This window comes from Alosa sapidissima, chromosome 10 (assembly GCF_018492685.1).
Source record: "Alosa sapidissima isolate fAloSap1 chromosome 10, fAloSap1.pri, whole genome shotgun sequence".
In the NCBI taxonomy this organism is placed as follows: Eukaryota; Metazoa; Chordata; class Actinopteri; order Clupeiformes; family Clupeidae; genus Alosa; species Alosa sapidissima.
This window is the reverse complement of record NC_055966.1, coordinates 5179132-5203737: the sequence shown is the minus strand read 5'-3', so window position 1 is coordinate 5203737 and position 24606 is coordinate 5179132. Positions and strand designations below refer to the sequence as shown.

General features: G+C 42.9%; 53 non-coding genes across 53 annotated transcripts; all 53 read left to right on the top strand.

Moving 5' to 3' along the window:
- The first annotated feature begins 202 nt into the window (after positions 1–202).
- Positions 203–273, top strand: trnag-ccc. Its single transcript has one exon. It is a non-coding gene; the product is annotated as a tRNA-Gly (tRNA).
- A 326-nt stretch (positions 274–599) lies between these two features.
- trnag-ccc lies at positions 600–670 on the top strand. Its single transcript has one exon. It is a non-coding gene; the product is annotated as a tRNA-Gly (tRNA).
- A 326-nt stretch (positions 671–996) lies between these two features.
- Positions 997–1067, top strand: trnag-ccc. Its single transcript has one exon. It is a non-coding gene; the product is annotated as a tRNA-Gly (tRNA).
- Positions 1068–1395: 328 nt separating this feature from the next.
- trnag-ccc lies at positions 1396–1466 on the top strand. Its single transcript has one exon. It is a non-coding gene; the product is annotated as a tRNA-Gly (tRNA).
- Positions 1467–2142: 676 nt separating this feature from the next.
- Positions 2143–2213, top strand: trnag-ccc. The gene has a single exon. It is a non-coding gene; the product is annotated as a tRNA-Gly (tRNA).
- A 326-nt stretch (positions 2214–2539) lies between these two features.
- trnag-ccc lies at positions 2540–2610 on the top strand. Its single transcript has one exon. It is a non-coding gene; the product is annotated as a tRNA-Gly (tRNA).
- A 328-nt stretch (positions 2611–2938) lies between these two features.
- On the top strand, positions 2939–3009 carry trnag-ccc. Its single transcript has one exon. It is a non-coding gene; the product is annotated as a tRNA-Gly (tRNA).
- Positions 3010–3685: 676 nt separating this feature from the next.
- trnag-ccc lies at positions 3686–3756 on the top strand. Its single transcript has one exon. It is a non-coding gene; the product is annotated as a tRNA-Gly (tRNA).
- Positions 3757–4432: 676 nt separating this feature from the next.
- On the top strand, positions 4433–4503 carry trnag-ccc. The gene has a single exon. It is a non-coding gene; the product is annotated as a tRNA-Gly (tRNA).
- A 326-nt stretch (positions 4504–4829) lies between these two features.
- On the top strand, positions 4830–4900 carry trnag-ccc. Its single transcript has one exon. It is a non-coding gene; the product is annotated as a tRNA-Gly (tRNA).
- A 328-nt stretch (positions 4901–5228) lies between these two features.
- On the top strand, positions 5229–5299 carry trnag-ccc. The gene has a single exon. It is a non-coding gene; the product is annotated as a tRNA-Gly (tRNA).
- A 326-nt stretch (positions 5300–5625) lies between these two features.
- trnag-ccc lies at positions 5626–5696 on the top strand. The gene has a single exon. It is a non-coding gene; the product is annotated as a tRNA-Gly (tRNA).
- A 1689-nt stretch (positions 5697–7385) lies between these two features.
- trnag-ccc lies at positions 7386–7456 on the top strand. Its single transcript has one exon. It is a non-coding gene; the product is annotated as a tRNA-Gly (tRNA).
- A 326-nt stretch (positions 7457–7782) lies between these two features.
- trnag-ccc lies at positions 7783–7853 on the top strand. The gene has a single exon. It is a non-coding gene; the product is annotated as a tRNA-Gly (tRNA).
- Positions 7854–8179: 326 nt separating this feature from the next.
- On the top strand, positions 8180–8250 carry trnag-ccc. The gene has a single exon. It is a non-coding gene; the product is annotated as a tRNA-Gly (tRNA).
- Positions 8251–8576: 326 nt separating this feature from the next.
- On the top strand, positions 8577–8647 carry trnag-ccc. Its single transcript has one exon. It is a non-coding gene; the product is annotated as a tRNA-Gly (tRNA).
- A 326-nt stretch (positions 8648–8973) lies between these two features.
- trnag-ccc lies at positions 8974–9044 on the top strand. The gene has a single exon. It is a non-coding gene; the product is annotated as a tRNA-Gly (tRNA).
- Positions 9045–9370: 326 nt separating this feature from the next.
- On the top strand, positions 9371–9441 carry trnag-ccc. The gene has a single exon. It is a non-coding gene; the product is annotated as a tRNA-Gly (tRNA).
- A 280-nt stretch (positions 9442–9721) lies between these two features.
- On the top strand, positions 9722–9792 carry trnag-ccc. The gene has a single exon. It is a non-coding gene; the product is annotated as a tRNA-Gly (tRNA).
- A 326-nt stretch (positions 9793–10118) lies between these two features.
- trnag-ccc lies at positions 10119–10189 on the top strand. Its single transcript has one exon. It is a non-coding gene; the product is annotated as a tRNA-Gly (tRNA).
- Positions 10190–10865: 676 nt separating this feature from the next.
- On the top strand, positions 10866–10936 carry trnag-ccc. The gene has a single exon. It is a non-coding gene; the product is annotated as a tRNA-Gly (tRNA).
- A 326-nt stretch (positions 10937–11262) lies between these two features.
- On the top strand, positions 11263–11333 carry trnag-ccc. Its single transcript has one exon. It is a non-coding gene; the product is annotated as a tRNA-Gly (tRNA).
- Positions 11334–11659: 326 nt separating this feature from the next.
- On the top strand, positions 11660–11730 carry trnag-ccc. Its single transcript has one exon. It is a non-coding gene; the product is annotated as a tRNA-Gly (tRNA).
- A 328-nt stretch (positions 11731–12058) lies between these two features.
- On the top strand, positions 12059–12129 carry trnag-ccc. The gene has a single exon. It is a non-coding gene; the product is annotated as a tRNA-Gly (tRNA).
- Positions 12130–12455: 326 nt separating this feature from the next.
- On the top strand, positions 12456–12526 carry trnag-ccc. Its single transcript has one exon. It is a non-coding gene; the product is annotated as a tRNA-Gly (tRNA).
- A 326-nt stretch (positions 12527–12852) lies between these two features.
- Positions 12853–12923, top strand: trnag-ccc. Its single transcript has one exon. It is a non-coding gene; the product is annotated as a tRNA-Gly (tRNA).
- Positions 12924–13599: 676 nt separating this feature from the next.
- trnag-ccc lies at positions 13600–13670 on the top strand. Its single transcript has one exon. It is a non-coding gene; the product is annotated as a tRNA-Gly (tRNA).
- A 326-nt stretch (positions 13671–13996) lies between these two features.
- Positions 13997–14067, top strand: trnag-ccc. Its single transcript has one exon. It is a non-coding gene; the product is annotated as a tRNA-Gly (tRNA).
- Positions 14068–14393: 326 nt separating this feature from the next.
- trnag-ccc lies at positions 14394–14464 on the top strand. The gene has a single exon. It is a non-coding gene; the product is annotated as a tRNA-Gly (tRNA).
- A 676-nt stretch (positions 14465–15140) lies between these two features.
- Positions 15141–15211, top strand: trnag-ccc. The gene has a single exon. It is a non-coding gene; the product is annotated as a tRNA-Gly (tRNA).
- Positions 15212–15537: 326 nt separating this feature from the next.
- Positions 15538–15608, top strand: trnag-ccc. Its single transcript has one exon. It is a non-coding gene; the product is annotated as a tRNA-Gly (tRNA).
- Positions 15609–15936: 328 nt separating this feature from the next.
- Positions 15937–16007, top strand: trnag-ccc. The gene has a single exon. It is a non-coding gene; the product is annotated as a tRNA-Gly (tRNA).
- Positions 16008–16333: 326 nt separating this feature from the next.
- trnag-ccc lies at positions 16334–16404 on the top strand. Its single transcript has one exon. It is a non-coding gene; the product is annotated as a tRNA-Gly (tRNA).
- A 326-nt stretch (positions 16405–16730) lies between these two features.
- trnag-ccc lies at positions 16731–16801 on the top strand. The gene has a single exon. It is a non-coding gene; the product is annotated as a tRNA-Gly (tRNA).
- Positions 16802–17129: 328 nt separating this feature from the next.
- On the top strand, positions 17130–17200 carry trnag-ccc. Its single transcript has one exon. It is a non-coding gene; the product is annotated as a tRNA-Gly (tRNA).
- A 326-nt stretch (positions 17201–17526) lies between these two features.
- Positions 17527–17597, top strand: trnag-ccc. Its single transcript has one exon. It is a non-coding gene; the product is annotated as a tRNA-Gly (tRNA).
- A 328-nt stretch (positions 17598–17925) lies between these two features.
- On the top strand, positions 17926–17996 carry trnag-ccc. The gene has a single exon. It is a non-coding gene; the product is annotated as a tRNA-Gly (tRNA).
- Positions 17997–18322: 326 nt separating this feature from the next.
- On the top strand, positions 18323–18393 carry trnag-ccc. Its single transcript has one exon. It is a non-coding gene; the product is annotated as a tRNA-Gly (tRNA).
- A 326-nt stretch (positions 18394–18719) lies between these two features.
- On the top strand, positions 18720–18790 carry trnag-ccc. Its single transcript has one exon. It is a non-coding gene; the product is annotated as a tRNA-Gly (tRNA).
- Positions 18791–19116: 326 nt separating this feature from the next.
- On the top strand, positions 19117–19187 carry trnag-ccc. The gene has a single exon. It is a non-coding gene; the product is annotated as a tRNA-Gly (tRNA).
- A 326-nt stretch (positions 19188–19513) lies between these two features.
- trnag-ccc lies at positions 19514–19584 on the top strand. The gene has a single exon. It is a non-coding gene; the product is annotated as a tRNA-Gly (tRNA).
- A 326-nt stretch (positions 19585–19910) lies between these two features.
- trnag-ccc lies at positions 19911–19981 on the top strand. The gene has a single exon. It is a non-coding gene; the product is annotated as a tRNA-Gly (tRNA).
- Positions 19982–20307: 326 nt separating this feature from the next.
- Positions 20308–20378, top strand: trnag-ccc. Its single transcript has one exon. It is a non-coding gene; the product is annotated as a tRNA-Gly (tRNA).
- A 326-nt stretch (positions 20379–20704) lies between these two features.
- trnag-ccc lies at positions 20705–20775 on the top strand. Its single transcript has one exon. It is a non-coding gene; the product is annotated as a tRNA-Gly (tRNA).
- A 326-nt stretch (positions 20776–21101) lies between these two features.
- On the top strand, positions 21102–21172 carry trnag-ccc. Its single transcript has one exon. It is a non-coding gene; the product is annotated as a tRNA-Gly (tRNA).
- Positions 21173–21452: 280 nt separating this feature from the next.
- On the top strand, positions 21453–21523 carry trnag-ccc. The gene has a single exon. It is a non-coding gene; the product is annotated as a tRNA-Gly (tRNA).
- A 326-nt stretch (positions 21524–21849) lies between these two features.
- On the top strand, positions 21850–21920 carry trnag-ccc. The gene has a single exon. It is a non-coding gene; the product is annotated as a tRNA-Gly (tRNA).
- A 326-nt stretch (positions 21921–22246) lies between these two features.
- trnag-ccc lies at positions 22247–22317 on the top strand. Its single transcript has one exon. It is a non-coding gene; the product is annotated as a tRNA-Gly (tRNA).
- A 280-nt stretch (positions 22318–22597) lies between these two features.
- On the top strand, positions 22598–22668 carry trnag-ccc. Its single transcript has one exon. It is a non-coding gene; the product is annotated as a tRNA-Gly (tRNA).
- Positions 22669–22994: 326 nt separating this feature from the next.
- trnag-ccc lies at positions 22995–23065 on the top strand. Its single transcript has one exon. It is a non-coding gene; the product is annotated as a tRNA-Gly (tRNA).
- A 676-nt stretch (positions 23066–23741) lies between these two features.
- Positions 23742–23812, top strand: trnag-ccc. The gene has a single exon. It is a non-coding gene; the product is annotated as a tRNA-Gly (tRNA).
- A 326-nt stretch (positions 23813–24138) lies between these two features.
- Positions 24139–24209, top strand: trnag-ccc. Its single transcript has one exon. It is a non-coding gene; the product is annotated as a tRNA-Gly (tRNA).
- A 326-nt stretch (positions 24210–24535) lies between these two features.
- On the top strand, positions 24536–24606 carry trnag-ccc. Its single transcript has one exon. It is a non-coding gene; the product is annotated as a tRNA-Gly (tRNA).

The window sequence follows — 24606 nt, the reverse complement described above, 5'->3', positions numbered from 1 at the left end:
CATTGCGGCGCAAACCGTAAATGTCACAGCAAGTATAGACTAACTGCAGAAACCTACCACACCTTTCACTGTTACCGACTGAAGAGGCATCGAAAAAAGTGACATTGGCTTCATGTACTAGGAAACAATTTTTCTGCTCTACCACTTGGGAAAAGGACCCTATACATTGCCCGTAAAAGCATATTCTGTAAAACCTTATAAGGCACCAGTAGTGTAGTGGTATCATACAAGATTCCCATTCTTGTGACCCGGGTTCGATTCCCGGCTGCTGCAGGCCTTTGATTTGCCGGAATTTTGACAAGACTGTACCAAAGTTGTTAGGTAGGTCTGAACGTGAATATCTAAAGGCTCACCCTTATGCTTTATGAATGAAAAAACCCTGTGTGGTGGCAGACTCCATTGTGGTGCAAACCGTAAATGTAACAGCAAGTAAAGTCTTGCGGCAGAAATCTACCACACCTTTCACTGTTACCGACTGAAGAGGCATGGAAAAATGTGAGATTGGCTTCATGTACTAGGAAACAATTTTTCTGCTCTACCACTTGGGAAAAGGACCCTATACATTGCCCGTAAAAGCATATTCTGTAAAACCTTATAAGGCACCAGTAGTGTAGTGGTATCATACAAGATTCCCATTCTTGTGACCCGTGTTCGATTCCCGGCTGGTGCAGGCCATTGATTTGCCGGAATTTCAACAAGACTATACCAAAGTTGTTTGGTAGGTCTGAACGTTCATTTCTAAAGGCTCACCCTTATGCTTTATGAATGAAAAAACCCTGTGTGGTGGCAGACTCCATTGCGGCGCAAACCGTAAATGTCACAGCAAGTATAGACTAACTGCAGAAACCTACCACACCTTTCACTGTTACCGACTGAAGAGGCATCGAAAAAAGTGACATTGGCTTCATGTACTAGGAAACATTTTTTCTGCTCTACCACTTGGGAAAAGGACCCTATACATTGCCCGTAAAAGCATATTCTGTAAAATCTTATAAGGCACCAGTAGTGTAGTGGTATCATACAAGATTCCCATTCTTGTGACCCGGGTTCGATTCCCGGCTGGTGCAGCCCTTTGACGTGATGGAATTTCGACAAGTCTATTCCAAAGTCTTTGGTTCTGTCTGAACATACCTTTCTAAACCCTCACCCTTATGCTCTATGAATGAACAAAAAACATGTGTCTTGGCAGACTCCATTGGGGTCTAAACCGTAAATGTAACAGCAAGTAAAGTCTTGCGGCAGAAATCTACCACACCTTTCACTGTTACCGACTGAAGAGGCATGGAAAAATGTGAGATTGGCTTCATGTACTAGGAAACAATTTTTCTGCTCTACCACTTGGGAGAAGCAAACTATAGATTGTTTGTAAAAGCATATTCTGCAGAAATAAGACAGGCACCAGTAGTGTAGTGGTATCATACAAGATTCCCATTCTTGTGACCCGGGTTCGATTCCCGGCTGGTGCAGGCCTTTGATTTGCCGGAATTTCAACAAGACTGTACCAAAGTTGTTAGGTAGGTCTCAACGTTCATTTCTAAAGGCTCACCCTTATGCTTTATGAATGAAAAAACCCTGTGTGGTGGCAGACTCCATTGCGGCGCAAACCGTAAATGTCACAGCAAGTATAGACTAACTGCAGAAACCTACCACACCTTTCACTGTTACCGACTGAAGAGGCATCGAAAAAAGTGACATTGGCTTCATGTATTAGGAAACAATTTTTTTGCTCTACCACTTGGGAAAAGGACCCTATACATTGCCCGTAAAAGCATATTCTGTAAAACCTTATAAGGCACCAGTAGTGTAGTGGTATCATACAAGATTCCCATTCTTGTGACCCGGTTCGATTCCCGGCTGCTGCAGCCCTTTGACGTGATGGAATTTCGACAAGTCTATTCCAAAGTCATGAATGAACAAAAAACGTGTGTCTTGGCAGACTCCATTGGGGTCTAAACCGTAAATGTAACAGCAAGTAAAGTCTTGCGGCAGAAATCTACCACACCTTTCACTGTTACCGACTGAAGAGGCATCGAAAAAAGTGACATTGGCTTCATGTACTAGGAAACATTTTTTCTGCTCTACCACTTGGGAAAAGGACCCTATACATTGCCCGTAAAAGCATATTCTGTAAAACCTTATAAGGCACCAGTAGTGTAGTGGTATCATACAAGATTCCCATTCTTGTGACCCGTGTTCGATTCCCGGCTGGTGCAGGCCATTGATTTGCCGGAATTTCAACAAGACTATACCAAAGTTGTTTGGTAGGTCTGAACGTTCATTTCTAAAGGCTCACCCTTATGCTTTATGAATGAAAAAACCCTGTGTGGTGGCAGACTCCATTGCGGCGCAAACCGTAAATGTCACAGCAAGTATAGACTAACTGCAGAAACCTACCACACCTTTCACTGTTACCGACTGAAGAGGCATCGAAAAAAGTGACATTGGCTTCATGTACTAGGAAACATTTTTTCTGCTCTACCACTTGGGAAAAGGACCCTATACATTGCCCGTAAAAGCATATTCTGTAAAATCTTATAAGGCACCAGTAGTGTAGTGGTATCATACAAGATTCCCATTCTTGTGACCCGGGTTCGATTCCCGGCTGGTGCAGCCCTTTGACGTGATGGAATTTCGACAAGTCTATTCCAAAGTCTTTGGTTCTGTCTGAACATACCTTTCTAAACACTCACCCTTATGCTCTATGAATGAACAAAAAACATGTGTCTTGGCAGACTCCATTGGGGTCTAAACCGTAAATGTAACAGCAAGTAAAGTCTTGCGGCAGAAATCTACCACACCTTTCACTGTTACCGACTGAAGAGGCATGGAAAAATGTGAGATTGGCTTCATGTACTAGGAAACAATTTTTCTGCTCTACCACTTGGGAGAAGCAAACTATAGATTGTTTGTAAAAGCATATTCTGCAGAAATAAGACAGGCACCAGTAGTGTAGTGGTATCATACAAGATTCCCATTCTTGTGACCCGGGTTCGATTCCCGGCTGGTGCAGGCCTTTGATTTGCCGGAATTTCAACAAGACTGTACCAAAGTTGTTAGGTAGGTCTCAACGTTCATTTCTAAAGGCTCACCCTTATGCTTTATGAATGAAAAAACCCTGTGTGGTGGCAGACTCCATTGCGGCGCAAACCGTAAATGTCACAGCAAGTATAGACTAACTGCAGAAACCTACCACACCTTTCACTGTTACCGACTGAAGAGGCATCGAAAAAAGTGACATTGGCTTCATGTATTAGGAAACAATTTTTTTGCTCTACCACTTGGGAAAAGGACCCTATACATTGCCCGTAAAAGCATATTCTGTAAAACCTTATAAGGCACCAGTAGTGTAGTGGTATCATACAAGATTCCCATTCTTGTGACCCGGTTCGATTCCCGGCTGCTGCAGCCCTTTGACGTGATGGAATTTCGACAAGTCTATTCCAAAGTCATGAATGAACAAAAAACGTGTGTCTTGGCAGACTCCATTGGGGTCTAAACCGTAAATGTAACAGCAAGTAAAGTCTTGCGGCAGAAATCTACCACACCTTTCACTGTTACCGACTGAAGAGGCATTGAAAAAAGTGACATTGGCTTCATGTACTAGGAAACAATTTTTCTGCTCTACCACTTGGGAGAAGCAAACTATAGATTGTTTGTAAAAGCATATTCTGCAGAAATAAGACAGGCACCAGTAGTGTAGTGGTATCATACAAGATTCCCATTCTTGTGACCCGGGTTCGATTCCCGGCTGGTGCAGGCCTTTGATTTGCCGGAATTTCAACAAGACTGTACCAAAGTTGTTAGGTAGGTCTCAACGTTCATTTCTAAAGGCTCACCCTTATGCTTTATGAATGAAAAAACCCTGTGTGGTGGCAGACTCCATTGCGGCGCAAACCGTAAATGTCACAGCAAGTATAGACTAACTGCAGAAACCTACCACACCTTTCACTGTTACCGACTGAAGAGGCATCGAAAAAAGTGACATTGGCTTCATGTATTAGGAAACAATTTTTTTGCTCTACCACTTGGGAAAAGGACCCTATACATTGCCCGTAAAAGCATATTCTGTAAAACCTTATAAGGCACCAGTAGTGTAGTGGTATCATACAAGATTCCCATTCTTGTGACCCGGTTCGATTCCCGGCTGCTGCAGCCCTTTGACGTGATGGAATTTCGACAAGTCTATTCCAAAGTCATGAATGAACAAAAAACGTGTGTCTTGGCAGACTCCATTGGGGTCTAAACCGTAAATGTAACAGCAAGTAAAGTCTTGCGGCAGAAATCTACCACACCTTTCACTGTTACCGACTGAAGAGGCATTGAAAAAAGTGAGATTGGCTTCATGTACTAGGAAATAATTTTTCTGCTCTACCACTTGGGAAAAGCACCCTAAACATTGCCCGTAAAAGCATATTCTGTAAATCCTTGTCAGGCACCAGTAGTGTAGTGGTATCATACAAGATTCCCATTCTTGTGACCCGGGTTCGATTCCCGGCTGGTGCAGGCCTTTGATTTGCTGGAATTTTGACAAGACTGTACCAAAGTTGTTAGGTAGGTCTGAACGTTAATATCTAAAGGCTCACCCTTATGCTTTATGAATGAAAAAACCCTGTGTGGTGGCAGACTCCATTGCGGTGCAAACCGTAAATGTCACAGCAAGTATAGACTAACTGCAGAAACCTACCACACCTTTCACTGTTACCGACTGAAGAGGCATCGAAAAAAGTGAGATTGGCTTCATGTACTAGGAAATAATTTTTCTGCTCTACCACTTGGGAAAAGCACCCTAAACATTGCCCGTAAAAGCATATTCTGTAAATCCTTGTCAGGCACCAGTAGTGTAGTGGTATCATACAAGATTCCCATTCTTGTGACCCGGGTTCGATTCCCGGCTGGTGCAGCCCTTTGACGTGATGGAATTTCGACAAGTCTATTCCAAAGACTTTGGTTCTGTCTGAACATACCTTTCTAAACACTCAGCCTTATGCTATATGAATGAACAAAAAACGTGTGTCTTGGGAGACTCCATTGGGGTCTAAACCGTAAATGTAACAGCAAGTAAAGTCTTGCGGCAGAAATCTACCACACCTTTCACTGTTACCCACTGAAGAGGCATTGAAAAAAGTGAGATTGGCTTCATGTACTAGGAAACAATTTTTCTGCTCTACCACTTGGGAGAAGCAAACTATAGATTGTTTGTAAAAGCATATTCTGCAGAAATAAGACAGGCACCAGTAGTGTAGTGGTATCATACAAGATTCCCATTCTTGTGACCCGGGTTAGATTCCCGGCTGGTGCAGGCCTTTGATTTGCTGGAATTTCGACAAGACTGTACCAAAGTTGTTAGGTAGGTATGAACGTTAATTTCTAAAGGCTCATCCTTATGCTTTATGAATGAAAAAACCCTGTGTGGTGGCAGACACCATTGCGGTGCAAACCGTAAATGTCACAGCAAGTATAGACTAACTGCAGAAACCTACCACACCTTTCACTGTTACCGACTGAAGAGGCATCGAAAAAAGTGAGATTGGCTTCATGTACTAGGAAACAATTTTTCTGCTCTACCACTTGGGAAAAGCACCCTAAACATTGCCCGTAAAAGCATATTCTGTAAATCCTTGTCAGGCACCAGTAGTGTAGTGGTATCATACAAGATTCCCATTCTTGTGACCCGGGTTCGATTCCCGGCTGGTGCAGCCCTTTGACGTGATGGAATGTCGACAAGTCTGTTCCAAAGACTTTGGTTCTGTCTGAACATACCTTTCTAAACACTCAGCCTTATGCTATATGAATGAACAAAAAACGTGTGTCTTGACAGACTCCATTGGGGTCTAAACCGTAAATGTAACAGCAAGTAAAGTCTTGCGGCAGAAATCTACCACACCTTTCACTGTTACCGACTGAAGAGGCATTGAAAAAAGTGACATTGGCTTCATGTACTAGGAAACAATTTTTCTGCTCTATCACTTGGGAGAAGCAAACTATAGATTGTTTGTAAAAGCATATTCTGCAGAAATAAGACAGGCACCAGTAGTGTAGTGGTATCAGGGCTTGAAAACGAAATTATTTTTCAAACGTTCCGTTCCGAACGGTTCAGGTAGGCCTATGTTTAACGTTTTCGTTCTTGCATGCGTTCCGCCACCAACATATCGGTCCTGAACCGGTTCGGAACGCAAAATATCGTTCGTTCTTAAAGTTCCGGCAGTGTTTGGCGGGCCTATCAAGTCTATTTTTGCGAACTTTACCTTAGAATAGACGTACTCATTATTTCCCCTTGATTTAGCCTATACCGTAGCTATGCCCAAAAATAATAAATCACAGGCGGCATCCAAAAACATTCAGATGGGCTATCCATCCCATAGCCTACAGACTTACTGTAAGCCTAACCTATGCCTATAAATAATTTCTTATCAAAAATATTTCTGGATACGTGCTAAACTCCTTACCTGGTTTTATCCATATGGATTTCTTCAAAGGCTTGCGCTATAATTTCCAACCTGTCTGTTGCTGACAAGGCCTATCTCAAATTTTCCGTTTAACTCTTCTACATAGAATAGGCTATAATTGCGCAAACATTTCAAATCCCGACTTTAAAACGACAAGGCGTGGACAGGCAAAATAGGCTATTACGCATAGGCTACAAACAATTTCCAAATAAGTTTCAGTAGCCTACGCTACGAGCTGGCCTAAGATCCGAAGTGGCAGACGGATAGGTAGGCCTAGTTGGCTCACATTAACAGTGTAGATGCGGGCTTGTTTTTCGCACAACCGGAAATAGTCTCCCTGACATAGGATATGCTTTTGTGAAATTTTATAAAATATATAGAGAACGAAAAAAAAACGTTATTAACCGGTTTTGTGGATTTCAGAATAACGTTTCTGTTCCGGAACAGTTGAAGACCATTTTGTTTTCGTTTCCGTTTCTGCTCCTCGTAAAATTCCGTAAAATTCCGTTCGTTTTCGGTTTTCGTTTTCGTTCCTTGAACCGGTTCGGAGCCCTGAGTGGTATCATACAAGATTCCCATTCTTGTGACCCGGGTTCGATTCCCGGCTGGTGCAGGCCTTTGATTTGCTGGAATTTTGACAAGACTGTACCAAAGTTGTTAGGTAGGTCTGAACGTTAATATCTAAAGGCTCACCCTTATGCTTTATGAATGAAAAAACCCTGTGTGGTGGCAGACTCCATTGCGGTGCAAACCGTAAATGTCACAGCAAGTATAGACTAACTGCAGAAACCTACCACACCTTTCACTGTTACCGACTGAAGAGGCATCGAAAAAAGTGAGATTGGCTTCATGTACTAGGAAATAATTTTTCTGCTCTACCACTTGGGAAAAGCACCCTAAACATTGCCCGTAAAAGCATATTCTGTAAATCCTTGTCAGGCACCAGTAGTGTAGTGGTATCATACAAGATTCCCATTCTTGTGACCCGGGTTCGATTCCCGGCTGGTGCAGCCCTTTGACGTGATGGAATTTCGACAAGTCTATTCCAAAGACTTTGGTTCTGTCTGAACATACCTTTCTAAACACTCAGCCTTATGCTATATGAATGAAAAAACCCTGTGTGGTGGCAGACTCCATTGCGGCGCAAACCGTAAATGTCACAGCAAGTATAGACTAACTGCAGAAACCTACCACACCTTTCACTGTTACCGACTGAAGAGGCATCGAAAAAAGTGACATTGGCTTCATGTACTAGGAAACAATTTTTCTGCTCTACCACTTGGGAAAAGGACCCTATACATTGCCCGTAAAAGCATATTCTGTAAAACCTTATAAGGCACCAGTAGTGTAGTGGTATCATACAAGATTCCCATTCTTGTGACCCGGGTTCGATTCCCAGCTGCTGCAGGCCTTTGATTTGCCGGAATTTTGACAAGACTGTACCAAAGTTGTTAGGTAGGTCTGAACGTGAATATCTAAAGGCTCACCCTTATGCTTTATGAATGAAAAAACCCTGTGTGGTGGCAGACTCCATTGTGGTGCAAACCGTAAATGTAACAGCAAGTAAAGTCTTGCGGCAGAAATCTACCACACCTTTCACTGTTACCGACTGAAGAGGCATGGAAAAATGTGAGATTGGCTTCATGTACTAGGAAACAATTTTTCTGCTCTACCACTTGGGAGAAGCAAACTATAGATTGTTTGTAAAAGCATATTCTGCAGAAATAAGACAGGCACCAGTAGTGTAGTGGTATCATACAAGATTCCCATTCTTGTGACCCGGGTTCGATTCCCGGCTGGTGCAGGCCTTTGATTTGACGGAATTTCAACAACACTGTACTAAAGTTGTTAGGTAGGTCTAAACGTTCATTTCTAAAGGCTCACCCTTATGCTTTATGAATGAAAAAACCCTGTGTGGTGGCAGACTCCATTGCGGCGCAAACCGTAAATGTCACAGCAAGTATAGACTAACTGCAGAAACCTACCACACCTTTCACTGTTACCGACTGAAGAGGCATCGAAAAAAGTGACATTGGCTTCATGTACTAGGAAACAATTTTTCTGCTCTACCACTTGGGAAAAGGACCCTATACATTGCCCGTAAAAGCATATTCTGTAAAACCTTATAAGGCACCAGTAGTGTAGTGGTATCATACAAGATTCCCATTCTTGTGACCCGGGTTCGATTCCCGGCTGCTGCAGGCCTTTGATTTGCCGGAATTTTGACAAGACTGTACCAAAGTTGTTAGGTAGGTCTGAACGTGAATATCTAAAGGCTCACCCTTATGCTTTATGAATGAAAAAACCCTGTGTGGTGGCAGACTCCATTGTGGTGCAAACCGTAAATGTAACAGCAAGTAAAGTCTTGCGGCAGAAATCTACCACACCTTTCACTGTTACCGACTGAAGAGGCATGGAAAAATGTGAGATTGGCTTCATGTACTAGGAAACAATTTTTCTGCTCTACCACTTGGGAGAAGCAAACTATAGATTGTTTGTAAAAGCATATTCTGCAGAAATAAGACAGGCACCAGTAGTGTAGTGGTATCATACAAGATTCCCATTCTTGTGACCCGGGTTCGATTCCCGGCTGGTGCAGGCCTTTGATTTGACGGAATTTCAACAACACTGTACTAAAGTTGTTAGGTAGGTCTAAACGTTCATTTCTAAAGGCTCACCCTTATGCTTTATGAATGAAAAAACCCTGTGTGGTGGCAGACTCCATTGCGGCGCAAACCGTAAATGTCACAGCAAGTATAGACTAACTGCAGAAACCTACCACACCTTTCACTGTTACCGACTGAAGAGGCATCGAAAAAAGTGACATTGGCTTCATGTACTAGGAAACAATTTTTCTGCTCTACCACTTGGGAAAAGGACCCTATACATTGCCCGTAAAAGCATATTCTGTAAAACCTTATAAGGCACCAGTAGTGTAGTGGTATCATACAAGATTCCCATTCTTGTGACCCGGGTTCGATTCCCGGCTGGTGCAGCCCTTTGACGTGATGGAATTAAGACAAGTCTATTCCAAAGTCATGAATGAACAAAAAACGTGTGTCTTGGCAGACTCCATTGGGGTCTAAACCGTAAATGTAACAGCAAGTAAAGTCTTGCGGCAGAAATCTACCACACCTTTCACTGTTACCGACTTAAGAGGCATGGAAAAATGTGAGATTGGCTTCATGTACTAGGAAACAATTTTTCTGCTCTACCACTTGGGAGAAGCAAACTATAGATTGTTTGTAAAAGCATATTCTGCAGAAATAAGACAGGCACCAGTAGTGTAGTGGTATCATACAAGATTCCCATTCTTGTGACCCGGGTTCGATTTCCGGCTGGTGCAGGCCTTTGATTTGCCGGAATTTCAACAAGACTGTACCAAAGTTGTTAGGTAGGTCTCAACGTTCATTTCTAAAGGCTCACCCTTATGCTTTATGAATGAAAAAACCCTGTGTGGTGGCAGACTCCATTGCGGCGCAAACCGTAAATGTCACAGCAAGTATAGACTAACTGCAGAAACCTACCACACCTTTCACTGTTACCGACTGAAGAGGCATCGAAAAAAGTGACATTGGCTTCATGTACTAGGAAACAATTTTTCTGCTCTACCACTTGGGAAAAGGACCCTATACATTGCCCGTAAAAGCATATTCTGTAAAACCTTATAAGGCACCAGTAGTGTAGTGGTATCATACAAGATTCCCATTCTTGTGACCCGGGTTCGATTCCCGGCTGCTGCAGGCCTTTGATTTGCCGGAATTTTGACAAGACTGTACCAAAGTTGTTAGGTAGGTCTGAACGTGAATATCTAAAGGCTCACCCTTATGCTTTATGAATGAAAAAACCCTGTGTGGTGGCAGACTCCATTGTGGTGCAAACCGTAAATGTCACAGCAAGTATAGACTAACTGCAGAAACCTACCACACCTTTCACTGTTACCGACTGAAGAGGCATGGAAAAATGTGAGATTGGCTTCATGTACTAGGAAACAATTTTTCTGCTCTACCACTTGGGAAAAGGACCCTATACATTGCCCGTAAAAGCATATTCTGTAAAACCTTATAAGGCACCAGTAGTGTAGTGGTATCATACAAGATTCCCATTCTTGTGACCCGGTTCGATTCCCGGCTGCTGCAGCACTTTGACGTGATGGAATTTCGACAAGTCTATTCCAAAGTCATGAATGAACAAAAAACGTGTGTCTTGGCAGACTCCATTGGGGTCTAAACCGTAAATGTAACAGCAAGTAAAGTCTTGCGGCAGAAATCTACCACACCTTTCACTGTTACCGACTGAAGAGGCATGGAAAAATGTGAGATTGGCTTCATGTACTAGGAAACAATTTTTCTGCTCTACCACTTGGGAGAAGCAAACTATAGATTGTTTGTAAAAGCATATTCTGCAGAAATAAGACAGGCACCAGTAGTGTAGTGGTATCATACAAGATTCCCATTCTTGTGACCCGGGTTCGATTCCCGGCTGGTGCAGGCCTTTGATTTGCCGGAATTTCAACAAGACTGTACCAAAGTTGTTAGGTAGGTCTCAACGTTCATTTCTAAAGGCTCACCCTTATGCTTTATGAATGAAAAAACCCTGTGTGGTGGCAGACTCCATTGCGGCGCAAACCGTAAATGTCACAGCAAGTATAGACTAACTGCAGAAACCTACCACACCTTTCACTGTTACCGACTGAAGAGGCATCGAAAAAAGTGACATTGGCTTCATGTATTAGGAAACAATTTTTTTGCTCTACCACTTGGGAAAAGGACCCTATACATTGCCCGTAAAAGCATATTCTGTAAAACCTTATAAGGCACCAGTAGTGTAGTGGTATCATACAAGATTCCCATTCTTGTGACCCGTGTTCGATTCCCGGCTGGTGCAGGCCATTGATTTGCCGGAATTTCAACAAGACTATACCAAAGTTGTTTGGTAGGTCTGAACGTTCATTTCTAAAGGCTCACCCTTATGCTTTATGAATGAAAAAACCCTGTGTGGTGGCAGACTCCATTGCGGCGCAAACCGTAAATGTCACAGCAAGTATAGACTAACTGCAGAAACCTACCACACCTTTCACTGTTACCGACTGAAGAGGCATCGAAAAAAGTGACATTGGCTTCATGTACTAGGAAACATTTTTTCTGCTCTACCACTTGGGAAAAGGACCCTATACATTGCCCGTAAAAGCATATTCTGTAAAATCTTATAAGGCACCAGTAGTGTAGTGGTATCATACAAGATTCCCATTCTTGTGACCCGGGTTCGATTCCCGGCTGGTGCAGCCCTTTGACGTGATGGAATTTCGACAAGTCTATTCCAAAGTCTTTGGTTCTGTCTGAACATACCTTTCTAAACACTCACCCTTATGCTCTATGAATGAACAAAAAACATGTGTCTTGGCAGACTCCATTGGGGTCTAAACCGTAAATGTAACAGCAAGTAAAGTCTTGCGGCAGAAATCTACCACACCTTTCACTGTTACCGACTGAAGAGGCATTGAAAAAAGTGACATTGGCTTCATGTACTAGGAAACAATTTTTCTGCTCTACCACTTGGGAGAAGCAAACTATAGATTGTTTGTAAAAGCATATTCTGCAGAAATAAGACAGGCACCAGTAGTGTAGTGGTATCATACAAGATTCCCATTCTTGTGACCCGGGTTCGATTCCCGGCTGGTGCAGGCCTTTGATTTGCTGGAATTTTGACAAGACTGTACCAAAGTTGTTAGGTAGGTCTGAACGTTAATATCTAAAGGCTCACCCTTATGCTTTATGAATGAAAAAACCCTGTGTGGTGGCAGACTCCATTGCGGTGCAAACCGTAAATGTCACAGCAAGTATAGACTAACTGCAGAAACCTACCACACCTTTCACTGTTACCGACTGAAGAGGCATCGAAAAAAGTGAGATTGGCTTCATGTACTAGGAAATAATTTTTCTGCTCTACCACTTGGGAAAAGCACCCTAAACATTGCCCGTAAAAGCATATTCTGTAAATCCTTGTCAGGCACCAGTAGTGTAGTGGTATCATACAAGATTCCCATTCTTGTGACCCGGGTTCGATTCCCGGCTGGTGCAGGCCTTTGATTTGCTGGAATTTTGACAAGACTGTACCAAAGTTGTTAGGTAGGTCTGAACGTTAATATCTAAAGGCTCACCCTTATGCTTTATGAATGAAAAAACCCTGTGTGGTGGCAGACTCCATTGCGGTGCAAACCGTAAATGTCACAGCAAGTATAGACTAACTGCAGAAACCTACCACACCTTTCACTGTTACCGACTGAAGAGGCATCGAAAAAAGTGAGATTGGCTTCATGTACTAGGAAATAATTTTTCTGCTCTACCACTTGGGAAAAGCACCCTAAACATTGCCCGTAAAAGCATATTCTGTAAATCCTTGTCAGGCACCAGTAGTGTAGTGGTATCATACAAGATTCCCATTCTTGTGACCCGGGTTCGATTCCCGGCTGGTGCAGGCCTTTGATTTGCTGGAATTTTGACAAGACTGTACCAAAGTTGTTAGGTAGGTCTGAACGTGAATATCTAAAGGCTCACCCTTATGCTTTATGAATGAAAAAACCCTGTGTGGTGGCAGACTCCATTGTGGTGCAAACCGTAAATGTAACAGCAAGTAAAGTCTTGCGGCAGAAATCTACCACACCTTTCACTGTTACCGACTGAAGAGGCATGGAAAAATGTGAGATTGGCTTCATGTACTAGGAAACAATTTTTCTGCTCTACCACTTGGGAAAAGGACCCTATACATTGCCCGTAAAAGCATATTCTGTAAAACCTTATAAGGCACCAGTAGTGTAGTGGTATCATACAAGATTCCCATTCTTGTGACCCGGTTCGATTCCCGGCTGCTGCAGCCCTTTGACGTGATGGAATTTCGACAAGTCTATTCCAAAGTCATGAATGAACAAAAAACGTGTGTCTTGGCAGACTCCATTGGGGTCTAAACCGTAAATGTAACAGCAAGTAAAGTCTTGCGGCAGAAATCTACCACACCTTTCACTGTCACCGACTGAAGAGTCATTGAAAAATGTGAGATTGGCTTCATGTACTAGGAAACAATTTTTCTGCTCTACCACTTGGGAGAAGCAAACTATAGATTGTTTGTAAAAGCATATTCTGCAGAAATAAGACAGGCACCAGTAGTGTAGTGGTATCATACAAGATTCCCATTCTTCTGACCCGGGTTCGATTCCCGGCTGGTGCAGGCCATTGATTTGCCGGAATTTCAACAAGACTGTACCAAAGTTGTTTGGTAGGTCTGAACGTTCATTTCTAAAGGCTCACCCTTATGCTTTATGAATGAAAAAACCCTGTGTGGTGGCAGACTCCATTGCGGCGCAAACCGTAAATGTCACAGCAAGTATAGACTAACTGCAGAAACCTACCACACCTTTCACTGTTACCGACTGAAGAGGCATCGAAAAAAGTGAGATTGGCTTCATGTACTAGGAAATAATTTTTCTGCTCTACCACTTGGGAAAAGCACCCTAAACATTGCCCGTAAAAGCATATTCTGTAAATCCTGGTCAGGCACCAGTAGTGTAGTGGTATCATACAAGATTCCCATTCTTGTGACCCGGGTTCGATTCCCGGCTGGTGCAGGCCTTTGATTTGCTGGAATTTTGACAAGACTGTACCAAAGTTGTTAGGTAGGTCTGAACGTTAATATCTAAAGGCTCACCCTTATGCTTTATGAATGAAAAAACCCTGTGTGGTGGCAGACTCCATTGCGGCGCAAACCGTAAATGTCACAGCAAGTATAGACTAACTGCAGAAACCTACCACACCTTTCACTGTTACCGACTGAAGAGGCATCGAAAAAAGTGACATTGGCTTCATGTACTAGGAAACAATTTTTCTGCTCTACCACTTGGGAAAAGGACCCTATACATTGCCCGTAAAAGCATATTCTGTAAAACCTTATAAGGCACCAGTAGTGTATTGGTATCATACAAGATTCCCATTCTTGTGACCCGGGTTCGATTCCCGGCTGCTGCAGGCCTTTGATTTGCCGGAATTTTGACAAGACTGTACCAAAGTTGTTAGGTAGGTCTGAACGTGAATATCTAAAGGCTCACCCTTATGCTTTATGAATGAAAAAACCCTGTGTGGTGGCAGACTCCATTGTGGTGCAAACCGTAAATGTAACAGCAAGTAAAGTCTTGCGGCAGAAATCTACCACACCTTTCACTGTTACCGACTGAAGAGGCATGGAAAAATGTGAGATTGGCTTCATGTACTAGGAAACAATTTTTCTGCTCTACCACTTGGGAAAAGGACCCTATACATTGCCCGTAAAAGCATATTCTGTAAAACCTTATAAGGCACCAGTAGTGTAGTGGTATCATACAAGATTCCCATTCTTGTGACCCGGTTCGATTCCCGGCTGCTGCAGCCCTTTGACGTGATGGAATTTCGACAAGTCTATTCCAAAGTCATGAATGAACAAAAAACGTGTGTCTTGGCAGACTCCATTGGGGTCTAAACCGTAAATGTAACAGCAAGTAAAGTCTTGCGGCAGAAATCTACCACACCTTTCACTGTCACCGACTGAAGAGTCATTGAAAAATGTGAGATTGGCTTCATGTACTAGGAAACAATTTTTCTGCTCTACCACTTGGGAGAAGCAAACTATAGATTGTTTGTAAAAGCATATTCTGCAGAAATAAGACAGGCACCAGTAGTGTAGTGGTATCATACAAGATTCCCATTCTTGTGACCCGGGTTCGATTCCCGGCTGGTGCAGGCCTTTGATTTGCCGGAATTTCAACAAGACTGTACCAAAGTTGTTAGGTAGGTCTCAACGTTCATTTCTAAAGGCTCACCCTTATGCTTTATGAATGAAAAAACCCTGTGTGGTGGCAGACTCCATTGCGGCGCAAACCGTAAATGTCACAGCAAGTATAGACTAACTGCAGAAACCTACCACACCTTTCACTGTTACCGACTGAAGAGGCATCGAAAAAAGTGACATTGGCTTCATGTACTAGGAAAAAATTTTTCTGCTCTACCACTTGGGAAAAGGACCCTATACATTGCCCGTAAAAGCATATTCTGTAAAACCTTATAAGGCACCAGTAGTGTAGTGGTATCATACAAGATTCCCATTCTTGTGACCCGGGTTCGATTCCCGGCTGGTGCAGCACTTTGACGTGATGGAATTTCGACAAGTCTATTCCAAAGACTTTGGTTCTGTCTGAACATACCTTTCTAAACACTCAGCCTTATGCTATATGAATGAACAAAAAACGTGTGTCTTGGGAGACTCCATTGGGGTCTAAACCGTAAATGTAACAGCAAGTAAAGTCTTGCGGCAGAAATCTACCACACCTTTCACTGTTACCCACTGAAGAGGCATTGAAAAAAGTGAGATTGGCTTCATGTACTAGGAAACAATTTTTCTGCTCTACCACTTGGGAGAAGCAAACTATAGATTGTTTGTAAAAGCATATTCTGCAGAAATAAGACAGGCACCAGTAGTGTAGTGGTATCATACAAGATTCCCATTCTTGTGACCCGGGTTCGATTCCCGGCTGGTGCAGGCCTTTGATTTGCTGGAATTTTGACAAGACTGTACCAAAGTTGTTAGGTAGGTCTGAACGTTAATATCTAAAGGCTCACCCTTATGCTTTATGAATGAAAAAACCCTGTGTGGTGGCAGACTCCATTGCGGTGCAAACCGTAAATGTCACAGCAAGTATAGACTAACTGCAGAAACCTACCACACCTTTCACTGTTACCGACTGAAGAGGCATCGAAAAAAGTGAGATTGGCTTCATGTACTAGGAAATAATTTTTCTGCTCTACCACTTGGGAAAAGCACCCTAAACATTGCCCGTAAAAGCATATTCTGTAAATCCTTGTCAGGCACCAGTAGTGTAGTGGTATCATACAAGATTCCCATTCTTGTGACCCGGGTTCGATTCCCGGCTGGTGCAGGCCTTTGATTTGCTGGAATTTTGACAAGACTGTACCAAAGTTGTTAGGTAGGTCTGAACGTTAATATCTAAAGGCTCACCCTTATGCTTTATGAATGAAAAAACCCTGTGTGGTGGCAGACTCCATTGCGGTGCAAACCGTAAATGTCACAGCAAGTATAGACTAACTGCAGAAACCTACCACACCTTTCACTGTTACCGACTGAAGAGGCATCGAAAAAAGTGAGATTGGCTTCATGTACTAGGAAATAATTTTTCTGCTCTACCACTTGGGAAAAGCACCCTAAACATTGCCCGTAAAAGCATATTCTGTAAATCCTTGTCAGGCACCAGTAGTGTAGTGGTATCATACAAGATTCCCATTCTTGTGACCCGGGTTCGATTCCCGGCTGGTGCAGCCCTTTGACGTGATGGAATTTCGACAAGTCTATTCCAAAGACTTTGGTTCTGTCTGAACATACCTTTCTAAACACTCAGCCTTATGCTATATGAATGAACAAAAAACGTGTGTCTTGGGAGACTCCATTGGGGTCTAAACCGTAAATGTAACAGCAAGTAAAGTCTTGCGGCAGAAATCTACCACACCTTTCACTGTTACCCACTGAAGAGGCATTGAAAAAAGTGAGATTGGCTTCATGTACTAGGAAACAATTTTTCTGCTCTACCACTTGGGAGAAGCAAACTATAGATTGTTTGTAAAAGCATATTCTGCAGAAATAAGACAGGCACCAGTAGTGTAGTGGTATCATACAAGATTCCCATTCTTGTGACCCGGGTTAGATTCCCGGCTGGTGCAGGCCTTTGATTTGCTGGAATTTCGACAAGACTGTACCAAAGTTGTTAGGTAGGTATGAACGTTAATTTCTAAAGGCTCATCCTTATGCTTTATGAATGAAAAAACCCTGTGTGGTGGCAGACACCATTGCGGTGCAAACCGTAAATGTCACAGCAAGTATAGACTAACTGCAGAAACCTACCACACCTTTCACTGTTACCGACTGAAGAGGCATCGAAAAAAGTGAGATTGGCTTCATGTACTAGGAAACAATTTTTCTGCTCTACCACTTGGGAAAAGCACCCTAAACATTGCCCGTAAAAGCATATTCTGTAAATCCTTGTCAGGCACCAGTAGTGTAGTGGTATCATACAAGATTCCCATTCTTGTGACCCGGGTTCGATTCCCGGCTTGTGCAGCCCTTTGACGTGATGGAATGTCGACAAGTCTGTTCCAAAGACTTTGGTTCTGTCTGAACATACCTTTCTAAACACTCAGCCTTATGCTATATGAATGAACAAAAAACGTGTGTCTTGACAGACTCCATTGGGGTCTAAACCGTAAATGTAACAGCAAGTAAAGTCTTGCGGCAGAAATCTACCACACCTTTCACTGTTACCGACTGAAGAGGCATTGAAAAAAGTGACATTGGCTTCATGTACTAGGAAACAATTTTTCTGCTCTATCACTTGGGAGAAGCAAACTATAGATTGTTTGTAAAAGCATATTCTGCAGAAATAAGACAGGCACCAGTAGTGTAGTGGTATCATACAAGATTCCCATTCTTGTGACCCGGGTTCGATTCCCGGCTGGTGCAGGCCTTTGATTTGCTGGAATTTTGACAAGACTGTACCAAAGTTGTTAGGTAGGTCTGAACGTTAATATCTAAAGGCTCACCCTTATGCTTTATGAATGAAAAAACCCTGTGTGGTGGCAGACTCCATTGCGGTGCAAACCGTAAATGTCACAGCAAGTATAGACTAACTGCAGAAACCTACCACACCTTTCACTGTTACCGACTGAAGAGGCATCGAAAAAAGTGAGATTGGCTTCATGTACTAGGAAATAATTTTTCTGCTCTACCACTTGGGAAAAGCACCCTAAACATTGCCCGTAAAAGCATATTCTGTAAATCCTTGTCAGGCACCAGTAGTGTAGTGGTATCATACAAGATTCCCATTCTTGTGACCCGGGTTCGATTCCCGGCTGGTGCAGCCCTTTGACGTGATGGAATTTCGACAAGTCTATTCCAAAGACTTTGGTTCTGTCTGAACATACCTTTCTAAACACTCAGCCTTATGCTATATGAATGAAAAAACCTTGTGTGGTGGCAGACTCCATTGCGGCGCAAACCGTAAATGTCACAGCAAGTATAGACTAACTGCAGAAACCTACCACACCTTTCACTGTTACCGACTGAAGAGGCATCGAAAAAAGTGACATTGGCTTCATGTACTAGGAAACAATTTTTCTGCTCTACCACTTGGGAAAAGGACCCTATACATTGCCCGTAAAAGCATATTCTGTAAAACCTTATAAGGCACCAGTAGTGTAGTGGTATCATACAAGATTCCCATTCTTGTGACCCGGGTTCGATTCCCGGCTGCTGCAGGCCTTTGATTTGCCGGAATTTTGACAAGACTGTACCAAAGTTGTTAGGTAGGTCTGAACGTGAATATCTAAAGGCTCACCCTTATGCTTTATGAATGAAAAAACCCTGTGTGGTGGCAGACTCCATTGTGGTGCAAACCGTAAATGTAACAGCAAGTAAAGTCTTGCGGCAGAAATCTACCACACCTTTCACTGTTACCGACTGAAGAGGCATGGAAAAATGTGAGATTGGCTTCATGTACTAGGAAACAATTTTTCTGCTCTACCACTTGGGAGAAGCAAACTATAGATTGTTTGTAAAAGCATATTCTGCAGAAATAAGACAGGCACCAGTAGTGTAGTGGTATCATACAAGATTCCCATTCTTGTGACCCGGGTTCGATTCCCGGCTGGTGCAGGCCTTTGATTTGACGGAATTTCAACAACACTGTACTAAAGTTGTTAGGTAGGTCTAAACGTTCATTTCTAAAGGCTCACCCTTATGCTTTATGAATGAAAAAACCCTGTGTGGTGGCAGACTCCATTGCGGCGCAAACCGTAAATGTCACAGCAAGTATAGACTAACTGCAGAAACCTACCACACCTTTCACTGTTACCGACTGAAGAGGCATCGAAAAAAGTGACATTGGCTTCATGTACTAGGAAACAATTTTTCTGCTCTACCACTTGGGAAAAGGACCCTATACATTGCCCGTAAAAGCATATTCTGTAAAACCTTATAAGGCACCAGTAGTGTAGTGGTATCATACAAGATTCCCATTCTTGTGACCCGGGTTCGATTCCCGGCTGCTGCAGGCCTTTGATTTGCCGGAATTTTGACAAGACTGTACCAAAGTTGTTAGGTAGGTCTGAACGTGAATATCTAAAGGCTCACCCTTATGCTTTATGAATGAAAAAACCCTGTGTGGTGGCAGACTCCATTGTGGTGCAAACCGTAAATGTAACAGCAAGTAAAGTCTTGCGGCAGAAATCTACCACACCTTTCACTGTTACCGACTGAAGAGGCATGGAAAAATGTGAGATTGGCTTCATGTACTAGGAAACAATTTTTCTGCTCTACCACTTGGGAGAAGCAAACTATAGATTGTTTGTAAAAGCATATTCTGCAGAAATAAGACAGGCACCAGTAGTGTAGTGGTATCATACAAGATTCCCATTCTTGTGACCCGGGTTCGATTCCCGGCTGGTGCAGGCCTTTGATTTGACGGAATTTCAACAACACTGTACTAAAGTTGTTAGGTAGGTCTAAACGTTCATTTCTAAAGGCTCACCCTTATGCTTTATGAATGAAAAAACCCTGTGTGGTGGCAGACTCCATTGCGGCGCAAACCGTAAATGTCACAGCAAGTATAGACTAACTGCAGAAACCTACCACACCTTTCACTGTTACCGACTGAAGAGGCATCGAAAAAAGTGACATTGGCTTCATGTACTAGGAAACAATTTTTCTGCTCTACCACTTGGGAAAAGGACCCTATACATTGCCCGTAAAAGCATATTCTGTAAAACCTTATAAGGCACCAGTAGTGTAGTGGTATCATACAAGATTCCCATTCTTGTGACCCGGGTTCGATTCCCGGCTGCTGCAGGCCTTTGATTTGCCGGAATTTTGACAAGACTGTACCAAAGTTGTTAGGTAGGTCTGAACGTGAATATCTAAAGGCTCACCCTTATGCTTTATGAATGAAAAAACCCTGTGTGGTGGCAGACTCCATTGTGGTGCAAACCGTAAATGTAACAGCAAGTAAAGTCTTGCGGCAGAAATCTACCACACCTTTCACTGTTACCGACTGAAGAGGCATGGAAAAATGTGAGATTGGCTTCATGTACTAGGAAACAATTTTTCTGCTCTACCACTTGGGAGAAGCAAACTATAGATTGTTTGTAAAAGCATATTCTGCAGAAATAAGACAGGCACCAGTAGTGTAGTGGTATCATACAAGATTCCCATTCTTGTGACCCGGGTTCGATTCCCGGCTGGTGCAGGCCTTTGATTTGACGGAATTTCAACAACACTGTACTAAAGTTGTTAGGTAGGTCTAAACGTTCATTTCTAAAGGCTCACCCTTATGCTTTATGAATGAAAAAACCCTGTGTGGTGGCAGACTCCATTGCGGCGCAAACCGTAAATGTCACAGCAAGTATAGACTAACTGCAGAAACCTACCACACCTTTCACTGTTACCGACTGAAGAGGCATCGAAAAAAGTGACATTGGCTTCATGTACTAGGAAACAATTTTTCTGCTCTACCACTTGGGAAAAGGACCCTATACATTGCCCGTAAAAGCATATTCTGTAAAACCTTATAAGGCACCAGTAGTGTAGTGGTATCATACAAGATTCCCATTCTTGTGACCCGGGTTCGATTCCCGGCTGGTGCAGCCCTTTGACGTGATGGAATTAAGACAAGTCTATTCCAAAGTCATGAATGAACAAAAAACGTGTGTCTTGGCAGACTCCATTGGGGTCTAAACCGTAAATGTAACAGCAAGTAAAGTCTTGCGGCAGAAATCTACCACACCTTTCACTGTTACCGACTGAAGAGGCATGGAAAAATGTGAGATTGGCTTCATGTACTAGGAAACAATTTTTCTGCTCTACCACTTGGGAGAAGCAAACTATAGATTGTTTGTAAAAGCATATTCTGCAGAAATAAGACAGGCACCAGTAGTGTAGTGGTATCATACAAGATTCCCATTCTTGTGACCCGGGTTCGATTTCCGGCTGGTGCAGGCCTTTGATTTGCCGGAATTTCAACAAGACTGTACCAAAGTTGTTAGGTAGGTCTCAACGTTCATTTCTAAAGGCTCACCCTTATGCTTTATGAATGAAAAAACCCTGTGTGGTGGCAGACTCCATTGCGGCGCAAACCGTAAATGTCACAGCAAGTATAGACTAACTGCAGAAACCTACCACACCTTTCACTGTTACCGACTGAAGAGGCATCGAAAAAAGTGAGATTGGCTTCATGTACTAGGACACAATTTTTCTGCTCTACCACTTGGGAAAAGGACCCTATACATTGCCCGTAAAAGCATATTCTGTAAAACCTTATAAGGCACCAGTAGTGTAGTGGTATCATACAAGATTCCCATTCTTGTGACCCGTGTTCGATTCCCGGCTGGTGCAGGCCATTGATTTGCCGGAATTTCAACAAGACTATACCAAAGTTGTTTGGTAGGTCTGAACGTTCATTTCTAAAGGCTCACCCTTATGCTTTATGAATGAAAAAACCCTGTGTGGTGGCAGACTCCATTGCGGCGCAAACCGTAAATGTCACAGCAAGTATAGACTAACTGCAGAAACCTACCACACCTTTCACTGTTACCGACTGAAGAGGCATCGAAAAAAGTGACATTGGCTTCATGTACTAGGAAACATTTTTTCTGCTCTACCACTTGGGAAAAGGACCCTATACATTGCCCGTAAAAGCATATTCTGTAAAACCTTATAAGGCACCAGTAGTGTAGTGGTATCATACAAGATTCCCATTCTTGTGACCCGGGTTCGATTCCCGGCTGGTGCAGCCCTTTGACGTGATGGAATTTCGACAAGTCTATTCCAAAGTCATGAATGAACAAAAAACGTGTGTCTTGGCAGACTCCATTGGGGTCTAAACCGTAAATGTAACAGCAAGTAAAGTCTTGCGGCAGAAATCTACCACACCTTTCACTGTTACCGACTGAAGAGGCATTGAAAAATGTGAGATTGGCTTCATGTACTAGGAAACAATTTTTCTGCTCTACCACTTGGGAGAAGCAAACTATAGATTGTTTGTAAAAGCATATTCTGCAGAAATAAGACAGGCACCAGTAGTGTAGTGGTATCATACAAGATTCCCATTCTTGTGACCCGGGTTCGATTCCCGGCTGGTGCAGGCCTTTGATTTGACGGAATTTCAACAAGACTGTACTAAAGTTGTTAGGTAGGTCTAAACGTTCATTTCTAAAGGCTCACCCTTATGCTTTATGAATGAAAAAACCCTGTGTGGTGGCAGACTCCATTGCGGCGCAAACCGTAAATGTCACAGCAAGTATAGACTAACTGCAGAAACCTACCACACCTTTCACTGTTACCGACTGAAGAGGCATCGAAAAAAGTGACATTGGCTTCATGTACTAGGAAACAATTTTTCTGCTCTACCACTTGGGAAAAGGACCCTATACATTGCCCGTAAAAGCATATTCTGTAAAACCTTATAAGGCACCAGTAGTGTAGTGGTATCATACAAGATTCCCATTCTTGTGACCCGGGTTCGATTCCCGGCTGCTGCAGGCCTTTGATTTGCCGGAATTTTGACAAGACTGTACCAAAGTTGTTAGGTAGGTCTGAACGTGAATATCTAAAGGCTCACCCTTATGCTTTATGAATGAAAAAACCCTGTGTGGTGGCAGACTCCATTGTGGTGCAAACCGTAAATGTAACAGCAAGTAAAGTCTTGCGGCAGAAATCTACCACACCTTTCACTGTTACCGACTGAAGAGGCATGGAAAAATGTGAGATTGGCTTCATGTACTAGGAAACAATTTTTCTGCTCTACCACTTGGGAAAAGGACCCTATACATTGCCCGTAAAAGCATATTCTGTAAAACCTTATAAGGCACCAGTAGTGTAGTGGTATCATACAAGATTCCCATTCTTGTGACCCGGTTCGATTCCCGGCTGCTGCAGCACTTTGACGTGATGGAATTTCGACAAGTCTATTCCAAAGTCATGAATGAACAAAAAACGTGTGTCTTGGCAGACTCCATTGGGGTCTAAACCGTAAATGTAACAGCAAGTAAAGTCTTGCGGCAGAAATCTACCACACCTTTCACTGTTACCGACTGAAGAGGCATGGAAAAATGTGAGATTGGCTTCATGTACTAGGAAACAATTTTTCTGCTCTACCACTTGGGAGAAGCAAACTATAGATTGTTTGTAAAAGCATATTCTGCAGAAATAAGACAGGCACCAGTAGTGTAGTGGTATCATACAAGATTCCCATTCTTGTGACCCGGTTTCGATTCCCGGCTGGTGCAGGCCTTTGATTTGCCGGAATTTCAACAAGACTGTACCAAAGTTGTTAGGTAGGTCTCAACGTTCATTTCTAAAGGCTCACCCTTATGCTTTATGAATGAAAAAACCCTGTGTGGTGGCAGACTCCATTGCGGCGCAAACCGTAAATGTCACAGCAAGTATAGACTAACTGCAGAAACCTACCACACCTTTCACTGTTACCGACTGAAGAGGCATCGAAAAAAGTGACATTGGCTTCATGTATTAGGAAACAATTTTTTTGCTCTACCACTTGGGAAAAGGACCCTATACATTGCCCGTAAAAGCATATTCTGTAAAACCTTATAAGGCACCAGTAGTGTAGTGGTATCATACAAGATTCCCATTCTTGTGACCCGTGTTCGATTCCCGGCTGGTGCAGGCCATTGATTTGCCGGAATTTCAACAAGACTATACCAAAGTTGTTTGGTAGGTCTGAACGTTCATTTCTAAAGGCTCACCCTTATGCTTTATGAATGAAAAAACCCTGTGTGGTGGCAGACTCCATTGCGGCGCAAACCGTAAATGTCACAGCAAGTATAGACTAACTGCAGAAACCTACCACACCTTTCACTGTTACCGACTGAAGAGGCATCGAAAAAAGTGACATTGGCTTCATGTACTAGGAAACATTTTTTCTGCTCTACCACTTGGGAAAAGGACCCTATACATTGCCCGTAAAAGCATATTCTGTAAAATCTTATAAGGCACCAGTAGTGTAGTGGTATCATACAAGATTCCCATTCTTGTGACCCGGGTTCGATTCCCGGCTGGTGCA